Consider the following 10,629-nt stretch of genomic DNA (forward strand, 5'->3'; position numbering starts at 1 on the left):
GAGGATTGGCAGCAGATGTTAGCTCAGGGCTAATCTTCCTCAAAAATAAATAAATAAATAAATAAATAAATAAATAAATAAATAAACAAAGACAAACTATTTGACATACAAGATATTTTAGAACTTCCTTGTCATATACTTAAACAATATGTTATAGGAGCTATTGCATATTTAAAAGGTTACTTGGATGAAAGAATGCTGTAACACTGTGCTTTTGCAGACATTAATATCAACAGTGCAGGGGCTGGTCTGGGGCATAGTGGTTAAGTTCACACACTACGCTTTGGAGGCCCACAGTTCACAGGTTTGGATCTCCAGTGTGAACCGAGCACCGCTTGTCAAGCCATGCTGTGGCAGCATCCCACATAAAATAGAGGAAGATTAGCACAGATGTTAGCTCAGTGACAATCCTCCTCAAGCAAAGAGGGAGATTGGCAACAGATGTTAGCTCAGGGCCAATCTTCCTCACCAAGAAAAACACCCCACAAAAAAAACGAGTGCAGGATTTCTGACAATCGTTGCCTGCAGAGAAAGTGGTTTGTTTGCTGTTATTTACTTGTTGGAAAAGTAAGCAAACTAGTTTGCCTTAAGGTTACAAGTATTTATTTATAGTATATGGCATCTTCTGTAAAAATCTCCATATTCAACTATGGGGAAGGCCTCGAAATTGGTGTGCAAACAGCGAAAGCTGAGATGCAGATGGAAAATCAGAGAGAATTTTGTCATTCTGAAAGCCAGTTACATTGTACCATTGCCACAATTCCAGCTCTGTGGTTTAAGTACATAAAGATGTATTATCAATAAAAATGTAAAAAGGGCAACAACTTTAAGTCTGTTTTTGAAAAGACTCAGAAAGCCTTTCTAGAAGCAGCACACTTTCAGTTTGTGGGATTTTGTCGATAAAATTGCATCTTCACCATTGACCAAGTCTTTAATTCCAGGAGTTGAAAAGGAGATAAGTTTTGCCTCAGTTACTATTAGAGAGATGACAGTATTGCTATCAGTAGTACCCATTACTGGCAGAATTAGCTGAAAAGTACTTTATTCTTCAATTGACCTAAGTTGAGATTAAGTATGTAATTTAGTATCCTAAATGTGCATTATCATGAGCAACGGAGCAATCTAGGAGCTGATAATGTTGAGAAGTTATTGTTCGTGCAGCATGTTACATTTTAAAATGGTTACTAAGTTTTAAAATAAGCTAATTATAATTAGATCTTGACAAAATTTCACATTTATTCTTTTGGCGTAAGCGTTCAATCCAGGATGATGCTATTCAGCTTCAGCTGAATATGGATTTTACACTAAGTCATTGATAAAAAAGTATTTGCTGCATGTCTAACTTTTATGTCTAAAAAGATCTCAGAACTTTAGTATTTTGGGTTGCAAATATAAAACTGCACTATCTTACTACAGCATTTCACAAAACTAGCTGATAAGAGGTAATTTTAAGATTTAATTTTATTGGTCTTTTAAAAGGCCTTGTAATGTTGAGTTTTCATTATTTATGACCATACAGAACATGGTGCGTAGATTGCTATGAAATATGCAGCACAGGGCTATTGGGAAGAACACATCAAAGAGGAATATGGAAATGCTCCGAGAACTGCAGGGGCCTCTTAAAGTGGTTGTTTTCCTGATTTTTCTTTAATACAGTTGACACCTTACATGATATACTATTAGATGCCAAGCAAGTTCCCATTAAAATGTGAAGTTTTGTTTTATTGTTACTTAATAACAGGTAGATAATGATAGGCAGTCTTTTTGTAGGAAGATAGCAAAGAAAATAAAACCAGATGAAGACTCAAGTAAAACTCCTATAAAAACTCTGTGATGTTTACAGTTTGCTCTTGCATGATTAATTACTTGGGAAGTCACTTATTTGCCATCTCTTTCTCCCCTGCTGGACTGTAAGCCATTTGAGGGTAAGGACTCTACGTGGTGTGTCCTCCGCTGCCTCTCCAGAGTGGCAGGCACTTAGAACACGCAAGGGTTTATTAATATAAATTACTGTATTGTGTTTCATTTTGACTACAAAGTAATATCTACTTTAAAAAGGAAAATATTATTACTACCTCTAGCTATTGCTGTTTCTGATAGTTTAGCACATTTCTTTCTGGCCTTTTTACTATGCTTATTTAAATTGTTGAGATCACATTATGTATACAGATTTGTGCCCTGCTTGTTTTTTGCTTAATGTTATATCAATATTTTTTGTTATGTTATTGAAATCTTTGTATAAACATCATTTGAAATGACTATGGTATTCTGTCATATTTGATAGAATGATATGTTTCTTAGTCATTTCCAAAATTTTAGCATTTACTTTCTGCCTGATTTTTTGCTATTATAAGTTATCCTGAATTGAATATCTTTTTATTTTTTAGTCCATTTCAGATTTTTTTCACCTTGGTATAGATTTCTAAAATGGTAATTACTGAGACGTGAAAGAATATGAGTATTTTTAGAATTCTTAATTATATTGTCAAATTATTTTGTGGAATTGTATCATTTTGCATTTCCACCAGGAACATATGAGAGAGTCCACTTTATAACTTCTTGCCAATATTTAATGTTACTTTAAAATCTTTTGCTAATTTGATAGAAGAAAATGATATGTTGTAATTAGTGTGTCTGTGATTCCTAGAGAAGTCAGACTTTCCCCAAATGTTTATTAGCTGTTCTCTTTTTCTTTTTCATTAATTTTCTGTTGACGTCCTATTCTAGAGTCTTAGTAGTTTTTGATGAGCTTTTTATTAACTAAGACTAATAATCTGTCACATTTATAACAAATACCAATTCCAAGCCCTTTTAATTTTCATTTATGCTGTCTGGTATTATATAAAGCTGTAAATTTGGACTTTTTCCAAATAGTAAACTGATTATTGCAACACCCATTTGTTGAGTAATCCTTCCACTTCTTCTTCTTCTTTTTTTTTTTTTGGTGAGGAGGATTGGCCCTGGGATAGCATCTGTTGCTAGTCCTCCTCTTTTTGCTTGAGGAAATTTGTCGCTGAGCTAACATCTGTGCCAGTCTTCCTATATTTTATGTGGGATGCTGCCACAGCTTGGCTTGACGAGCAGTGCCAGGTCTGCACCTGGAATCCGAACCCCTGAACCCTGGGCCACTAATGCAAAGTGTGTGAACTTAACCACTACACCACCTGGCTGGCCCCTCTACTTCATTCTTAATGTAGCCATTTCTTACTTTTTATGAAGTTTGCGTCAGTCCAGTTATGTTATTTCCTAACTAAAATGATACAGTGCAACATTATGTATAATCGTGTGTAATCATAATGTAACATTGGTTTCTGTACTGCTTTACAGACTGAATGTAGAAAGTGACACTGCATGAAAGAGACCAAAAATCAGTTCTTCATCCCAAGGACCCGTTAAACTCCAAGAAGCATCATATTCAAATAATAATCAAATGATTTCCCAGAGTTTTTCTTCAAATGGAACTAAAAAGGATATCAATAAATGTGTAGATTTTAAAGTGAAAGATAGTAAATTGACAAATGTTGGGAGTAAGCTTGACCATGGAAATAAAAACTTTAGCAGTCCTGAGATTGCCAAAGATGTGAAACCCAAAGCTGAAGGCAAATGGAAAAGATGGGCTCATTTACTTGCTCAGAGGGAGAAGATGAAGGAACACAAGAAAGAAAAGTACAATAAATTTGGAGACAGTTCTGAAAAATGTGTTTTGGAGAAATGGAAGAGAATCCAGTTTTCTCAGGATTACAGTTCCAACAAGATAATTAAGGAACCCTCAAATCTAGAAGAAGGAAGATCAGTTTCAAAATCCCAGCAAAAATCCTGTGATACTCTCCAGAAGCTTGTAGGAGGAAGTGTCTTCAGTGTAGATTCTACCAAGTCGAAGACTAAGCTGGAGAACAAAGAATGCCTGGAAGGCTGCCGGGTGTCATTAAATTTGACTAGGCACCCAAGAGAACGTTTATTTTCAGATTCCACGTGTAAGCAGACTGTTCATGAGTCAAAAGGAAAATATCATCGTGAGCATCATGAAAGTAATGATTCAAGTTCTAGTGCAAACCTAACCCAGGTAAAGTAGTACAAAATGAAGAATACAGGTTTTAGTGAAGAGTTTCAATATGGTCAGATTTGAGTTGTTCCTTTCACTGATTATGATCGTAGAGGGCTGATTCAAATTTAGTTAGGAAGATTTGTATTGGTTCCTTTATTTTGCCCTTTTAATTCCAAGTTCCTTAGGAAGATATCCTGGTAAGCATGAAGGATAAGTAATAGAAGGGAATGTGTAAAAATGTAGAAAGATGCAGTTAGAGATAGTCCTTTCAGAAAGCACTGCTCCAGTGTCTTAGGCTCTTCTGTAACCCCAGGTACTATAGAACACCCAGGGCTTAATATCCTGAATAGCTTTAACAAATTATTTTTGGAGTGCCCCTGTGTGCCAGGCACTGCAGTCACAGTCTGTTTTCAGAGACTTATTCCTGTGAGGAGACATGCAAGCTATCACCCTAAGTCTGATAAGTACTTATCACTTAATATGGGATTACAGTGGAGGATTAACATGGCCTTGGTACACTGTGGAGGGATTAGTTAAGAAAGGTTTACTGGAGGGGGTAATGTTTAAACTGAGAACTAAAGAATGCATAGGAATTATTCAGGCGAAGGCGAGGTGGGTGGGATGGGAGAAGGAGGGATGTTCTAGGCAAAGGGAACTACAGTCCTGCGTTAATGAACCCTTAACGAAGGGATGTGTTCTGAGAAATGTGTGGTTAGGTGATTTTGTCATTGTGCGAACATCATAGAGTGTACTGAAGGGAAACAAAATTTACCACCCCAAAATGTGTCTCTTCAACATGGAGATTACTTTAGGTTGGTTATTTTTAAGAAACAAAAGATTCAGGAAGTCTTTCACGTTACCTTCCCCTTAACTGCCTAAACGAATGTAAAAAACGTGTCTCAGGAAGTGAGCTATCACCTTAGCACAACATGAACTAGGTGGTAGACAGGGAGGAACCTAGACAAGCCTGTTTGTTGGGCTCCCCTTTGTGTCCATCTGTTTCTGTATGGCCCAACACTTGTTTTCCAAATATTTGCTCCTTTTCACCTACTTGTAAATTATCTTCCTTCCCTTTGAAGTCCCTGACTCTGCCCGTCCCCGACATCTTTTGTCTTTAGCTGAGGATGTTATTTAAGGTGAGAGTTTCAGCCATTTTGGCAAGTTACTCAGTTTTCCTAGATTTCTCCCATATATATGTGTTATTAAGCATTTGTTTGTTTTTCTCATGTTAATCTGTCTCATGTCAATTTAATCTTACCAGCCAGAAGAATCTAGAAGGGTAGAGGAAAATTTCTTCCTCTCCCACCATACTTGCACAAACCTAGATAGTATAGCCTATACTACACAGCAATGCTATACAGTACTAATCTGTGGGACCACAGTAGCATATGCGGTCCATTGTTGACTGTACATGTACAGAGATCCAGGCTACAAAGTTTGGCACATCTAGTTTGCTTTGAAATTATGTAATAAATTGGCTTTTGTGGACTAATTTGAGAAACTAATCTCTATAGCTTTGTTTCTATGGCAAATTATTTACCTTTAAGAAAACTTTTAGAACTTCGGTAACTTTAGAACTTGAAAACTTCAGAAATTCTGAAATTTAGAGACTGCTTGAAATAGTGGTGGTTGAACCTACCTGCTTTTAGGAATCAAGACTATAGATCGCAGTATAAGATACTTCCTGTGAAAAACGGAGGGATTATAAAGAGCAAGGCCAGAAGAGCTTGAGAGAGAGCACTTTTTGTTCAGTGAACTTAAAGGGTCCAAAGAGAGAAAGAATTGAGTTTGTTCTTTTTTATTGCTTTCTTAAAGGAAAGCTCAGTTTTCTCCTGTGTTATAATTAGTTCCCTAGAGTAAATGCAAGAAAGGAACTTGAAGTTGCCAGCATGTTCAGTAAACATGGTCGTATCATTGCTTCATCTTCTTCTTGTGGTGTACACCTCAGGAATAGTATGAGAAATCCCTGCAATGCATCTTCTGGGTTCCTTTGGTCTCTATACTGAATTGCTACACAAACCGAAGGAGGTACATAGCATGAATATTAAGTTGTAGGGGAAGCAGTTTTTGCATGTGTAGGGGAGGAACACATTTCCTCTACCCTCTCTTGGTTCGTCTGGCTGGAGAACTAATTAAATTCACAGGAGACAGAATAGCAGGAGAAAATTAAACAAAGCTTTATATTCTGAGGACCATGGCCCAGGGCCTTTCTTCCCGAAGGAAGAAAGGGTACCGAAGAAGTGGGGTGCACAGAGTGGTTATATACCCCCAAACAGGATGTTTCATGTAGGATTGAAATGTCCATTTTACAATAGTCGCGAGACTGCTCTGTCAGCACAGTGATTGATGGAAACAGCAGATAGGTCTGCTGTCTCGGTGAACACAGCAGGGTGGCAGGTCTGTTGTCTCAAGCTGGGTGGTCACAGGTGAGTTGGGTGGTCGAAGGTGAGTGCAGCAATCAGTTCCTAGCCTAAGGAAAGATGCTTATCCTTAAGGAAATGCCAATGTGGGGGAAGTTGCACCTTTGTCTTAAGGCCATTTGTTCTTGCCATAGTAAATGTTTTAAAGCAGATATGCAGTGCGTGCTCAATGGCCACAGTCAGGTCCTTTTGGAAAAATGCAAAGTCAGGCGAATTAGGTTTACACCAAATGGCTTCCTCGTGTACTCCAATATATCCTATTGCTTGCCATTTCTATTTGTCAATGTATACATGGGAGAGGCTCAGGCAAGCCAAGCAACTCACCAAAATGGCTGAAACCACCACCCCAAACATCATATCCAGCTGAAGACAAAGGATGATGTTAGGGGTGGGAGTCAGTTACAGGAGGTTACCAGACAGGCACAATAAACAAATGCAGATTTAAGTGCTTGCCTTCCCCATTGATTAAGTCTCTAGAGATAAGGTCATCCCCCTTCTTCCTGGTAGAGAGGGAGATATCGTTACAGATGGAGATTTCCTTTACAATGTAAATGTCTCTTATAAAGGGTAAGTAAATTCTACTTACCAGTTGCCTTCCAGCCCCAAATAATCATCATGCCAAAGAGACATATCTTGGGATGGCCAATTCCAGGCCCCCACACATGACTACTTTCCAGTTATTGGAATTAATACTCTTTATAAACTATGCCTTTAATAGCAGTCTTATCTGACTTAAAGTCATTGAGACACAGGAGCAGTAAGGAAATATTGTTCTTTCTTGAATATATTATCTTTAGCATATTATTGACTGTAGCTAATCATCTTAATATTATGTTTATTGTCGTTTTCCTCACAAATTCCGCAATAGATAATTATCTGCCTGAAATAATGAGTGTACTTTACAAGGAAATAATTGTATTTTCTGGATTTAGTAATCCTGTGGTTTAGAAATCTTGTTATACTTTCCTGAGAGAAAATAACTTCTTCTGTTTCTGAGGTCTTGGAGTCCTTTGATATAGACCACTCTGAGTTTGCGCCCTTCCCTCACCATGGCAAATTAATGTTCTAGAGATTTGTCACTTATAGGCCACTTTTACAAACAGTATCCCACTTAATCCTTACAAGTCTGTGAAGTAGAAATTTATCAGTTTATCAAACATTAATTAAATGTACTTATTATGTATCAGGTATGTTTCTAGGTTCTAGGGACTTAAAGATAAATAAGGTGCTCTTTATCCTCAAGAAGTTCCCAGGGAGGGAGATTTGTAAACAAATACTCTGTGATACAGTGAAGGAAATAGTAGAGCCCTAAGAATTGGGTTGGTGTTAGTATAAATTTTGGGATGAGTTTAGGAGGGCTCACAAATGTGGAGATTCTTAAGCTTGGTGTTAAGGGTATATAGAGCAAGGAATAGCAGTTTTGTCCCACCACGGTTGAGGGCTAGTGTGTGTAATGGCACAGAGTTGTGAAATTGAATGGCAAGAGTGTGCGTGGGCACTAAGCTGGTCAGTATGACTGGAGTTGAGATATGTGGAGAATCCATAGGAGAAGAAGTTAGAGAGGAAGCCAATGTATTACTTCATATCCCATGGGAAAGATTGGTTTTCTATCTTGTATTCTGTAGATAGTACAGAGCCCCTGAAATGTAATCAGGGAAGCAGTCTAATCAGATTTTCACTTTAGAACCACTCCAGTAGGTAAAACCATTATTACCCTCATTGTTGGTATTCTTTTTGTCATCCCTAGGGAAAGCTTCATCCCATTCCATGTATTTATTAAGCATGGTGGGGAGGGCAAATAGTTAAATGCCCATTAAGACTTTCTTTTTGGATAAGGAGGAAGTTTTCAGGGACAATTGACATGAACTTTTCTGGATTTGGGGGTGATAGAAAATTTATTGAAGTCACTGGAAGTGGCCTGTGGTCAAAGAGAGTGAAGGGTAGTAGTGACGTAAGTGACAGAATTAAAGATTTCAAATGTCAGGAGCTTCAGGAAGTTCTGCTATTAGCTTGCTTGGCACTTCTTAGCTGAAGAGAACCTTAAAGATCTAGTGAGCTTGAAAATCAGGTGGAGAAGGGATCATGAAATCCAGGGTCATGGAATAGAAAAGCTGTCATGGGCCTAAGTGTGTGACGTATAAAGTGTTATATCACGTGAAGATGGATGTTAGGCAGTTAGGTTGGAAGCTGAATTCCCAATGAAGCAGCATTCGATACACTTGTTTAAAGAGGGTCTGTAATTTGTACCATGTGTAGCCTCCTGTAAAATACATGTGAGTTTGGTGTTAACTTGGAGAATTCTTAGAAGATAATTTGGTTTAGTAGTGTCTTTTGCCAAGTTCCCTACTGGTTTGTAGGGTCAGGTAGGTCTCGTCCACTCAGCAAAAGTGCCAGTGAGACACTGGAGTTAGTGGAGAGATTTTCAATCTCTGCTGGAAGACCAGAAATAAAGCACAAACCTCTGGTGCTCCACCCCTGTGTAATACAATTGTGCGTTTTTTGGCTTTCCTCCTCAACCATGTTATAATCTTCAAGTTCCCTTTGTTGTTTTGTCATGTCCCTTTTAGAAATGGCTCAGTTACTTCTGGATGAAAACTTCCCACCACCGAAGGCCAGCCTGTTTACCTTTGCCATGGTTCTTTCTATTTCTTAGAGTGGCATATAGTTTTTTTCTCAGAATATGAATATTTGTAGGAATGCATATATGAATGAGAAAACCCTAAAGAATTTCTACCGTCTTTCATGACTTAACAGAATGAGGCTTTTCTATTCTAGGGGCAGTTTCTCATCTGGGGGTAGTTTTGCCCCTTAGGGGGCATTCGGCACTTGCCTTCGTGGAGACATTGTTGATTGTCAGGAGAGGGAGCGGGTCGTGCTAGTGATATCTAGTGGGCTGAGGCCAGAGATACTGCTAAACATCCTACAATGTGCAGAACAGCCCCCAAAGCAAAGAATTATCCGACCCCAAGTGTCAATAGTGCCCAGGCTGGAAAACCCTACCCTGGGTATCTGCTTCATTCTTAACTAATAAAATTACTTTGCGTTTCAGAGTTTTGAAGCACCGTGTTCTTCAGTGTCCCTTGAAAGTATTCAAGATACAGATCAAGAGGTTACTCAAATACTTATTTTTTGAAGATTTTTAATGAAATTATGTCAAACAGTTCTAGTTTTAATTAGAAATAATGACCATAAAAACCTTGGTGATATAAAAATAACAGTGATCGCTACTTAAATCAATATATAAGTTTTTATGAAGTGATGGAAAATTATTTGGAAAAGTATTTACATTTACTTGATCACCTTTTTGCCTTTGTTTCTGATAAGCTCTAATCTGTTTTGAATGAAGAGCATGCAGCCTATGGCTCACAAGTTATGTCGATTTTTATTTAGTGTTATCACACTTTTGGCATGCTTATGCCTAGGCTTGCCAAAATGCAGTATATTAACGTGTTTTCGCCTCCTTTTTCTAATTAGCAATAACGTGAAAATGTTGTTCAGTGAAAATGAGAGTGCTGCATATTTATTTTTACCTGCTGCTTCATTTCCCTGCTAGAATCTCCTGATTGACCCTCAGAGTTGTTGCATAGGATTTTATGGTCTCTGGTCCTAAATTAAACTTAGATTCATAGAATACTTTGTGTTTTCTATTTAAAGAAGACTTTAAAACCATGTTGTTTGCTTTTTATTTGTGACAGCATTCAAATTTTTGTATTTTTCTGTCTTCTGGGTCAGTGCTGCTTGGTAGAAGAAAGATCTCTGCCCTTTGCTCTAAAGCCAGATTATATTTTCATTTCTTTGGATCAAAATACATCAGGGAACTACTCCCCCTAAGTGAGAAGGGTCTTGAGAGCTAGACTTCAGTTTGTGATGGTTCATAAACTATCTTAGAAATCTCAAGAAGAGCACTCACCATCCACATAAAAACATATTTGGCTCCTAAAATACTTTGAAGTGCTAATAGGAATGAGGATTAAGTTATTTTGAAGGTGTACCATGTACTAGGCTCGGTGAGAGGAGCATCACATTATCTCACTTAATCCTCACACAAATGCTCAAAGGGAATAGGTATTTAACATTCCTATTTTGTAGATGCATAAACTGAGACTCAAGGCAGTTGTATAACTTGCTTGCCTAAATTAAAGTAATGAGAAAAGACCTATTTTT

General features: G+C 37.7%; 1 pseudogene; it reads left to right on the forward strand.

Annotated features, from left to right (window-relative positions):
• The first annotated feature begins 3,255 nt into the window (after nucleotides 1-3,255).
• Nucleotides 3,256-9,598, forward strand: LOC138923079 (transcriptional protein SWT1-like; annotated as a pseudogene).
• Nucleotides 9,599-10,629: the final 1,031 nt, after the last annotated feature.

This window comes from Equus caballus, unplaced genomic scaffold (assembly GCF_041296265.1).
Source record: "Equus caballus isolate H_3958 breed thoroughbred unplaced genomic scaffold, TB-T2T unassigned-0001564, whole genome shotgun sequence".
Classification (NCBI taxonomy): domain Eukaryota; kingdom Metazoa; phylum Chordata; class Mammalia; order Perissodactyla; family Equidae; genus Equus; species Equus caballus.